The sequence below is a fragment of the Anomaloglossus baeobatrachus genome, chromosome 7 (assembly GCF_048569485.1).
Source record: "Anomaloglossus baeobatrachus isolate aAnoBae1 chromosome 7, aAnoBae1.hap1, whole genome shotgun sequence".
Lineage (NCBI taxonomy): Eukaryota > Metazoa > Chordata > Amphibia > Anura > Aromobatidae > Anomaloglossus > Anomaloglossus baeobatrachus.
In genome coordinates this window covers 198,191,739-198,193,373 of record NC_134359.1, presented here as the reverse complement: position 1 = coordinate 198,193,373, position 1,635 = coordinate 198,191,739, and the positions used below count along the sequence as shown (strand labels likewise).

At 40.6% G+C, this 1,635-nt stretch overlaps 1 non-coding gene across 1 annotated transcript; it reads right to left on the bottom strand.

The window, feature by feature from the left end:
* Positions 1-746: 746 nt before the first annotated feature.
* On the bottom strand, positions 747-828 carry TRNAS-GCU (transfer RNA serine (anticodon GCU)). The gene has a single exon. It is a non-coding gene; the product is annotated as a tRNA-Ser (tRNA).
* Positions 829-1,635: the final 807 nt, after the last annotated feature.

Genomic DNA, 1,635 nt, shown 5'->3' with positions numbered 1-1,635 from the left:
CGATTTTTAAAGGGCACCTTTCATAGTGAGAGACTAATGTCAGATTTGTCTTACTCACATCTCTGAGATAGTTGAATGAAGGAATTATAAATATGTGCTGTCTAAGTGCTCAGAAGGAAGAAGATGTCATGCGATGTAGGATGGCACCAAGCATGCCAAATAAAAACAGTGGTTTTCTTTTGCCAGATTGAAATGCTTCCATGCGCATCTCTCCCTGCTAGAAAAGTTTGATAGCAGTCTTCTTGAACAGTGAAAGGGCAAGAAAACAACAAGAACAAAGATGGAAGTCAAAACCATGCATAAACAGCTCAATCCATAGACTGTATTGTTAATGCATCACCTGAACTTCACAGCCAACTTCTCTGCCCAAAAACGTAGAAACCAGACCATAAGATCTGAAGAGCATTTTGATGAGTCTTTGCTTTTTCACTGAAGATTTTAAGTTGGCCTCTAACGGAGTGGGCCTTATCTCTTCTCCTTCATTGTCTGGTGTCTGGAGTTGGACTAAGGCAATCCTTACCAGTCATAAACCAATGCTCAATCTGGCAAAATAAAACCCACCGTTTTTATTTGGCATGCCTGATGCAATCCTACATCGGATGACGTCTTCTCTTTTATATGCACTTAGACAGCACAGATTTATGAATCCTTCATTGCACTATCTCAGAGATTTGAGAAGGTCAAATATCCACCGCCTGGGTTGAAAATTGAACTAAGCCTTTCAACACGGAAGAAGTAGATTAAACCGACGAGGATGGGATTCGAACCCATGCATGCAGAGCACAATGGATTAGCAGTCCATCGCCTTAACCACTCGGCCACCTCGTCTACATGACAAACCTGAAATCAGGTGATATGATCTGATGAGGATTTTGACTAGTCTGTGCAATTTAGCTAAAGATTGTGTATCGGCCTCTGGCAAAATGGACCTTATCACATCTCCTACACTGGATAATGTCAAGAGGTAGACTAGCTCAAACCATATCTGAAATGAGCTAATGCTCAGGGTTTTTAATAACAGTATTTTTACTGAAGATTGAATGTCGTGTCTGTATTGAAGCCCTGAAAATTGGTTTATCCCAGATAGCATTTGCATTAGTTTGTCTCTAGACATCAGATGACACTGAAGATCAGATAAGGCCACTCTACCAGAAGCTGCTTTACTATCGGTCAGTAGGAAAAGAGGTGCTGTGGCTTAGTTGGTTAAAGTGCCTGTCTAGTAAACAGGAGATCCTGAGTTCGAATCTCAGCAGTGCCTTCTTTTCATAGTCCCGATATAGAAGTTTCGATTTTTAAAGGGCACCTTTCATAGTGAGAGACTAATGTCAGATTTGTCTTTCTCACATCTCTGAGATAGTTGAATGAAGGAATTATAAATATGTGCTGTCTAAGTGCTCAGAAGGAAGAAGATGTCATGCGATGTAGGATGGCACCAAGCATGCCAAATAAAAACAGTGGTTTTCTTTTGCCAGATTGAAATGCTTCCATGCGCATCTCTCCCTGCTAGAAAAGTTTGATAGCAGTCTTCTTGAACAGTGAAAGGGCAAGAAAACAACAAGAACAAAGATGGAAGTCAAAACCATGCATAAACAGCTCAATCCATAGACTGTATTGTTAATGCATCACCTGAACTTC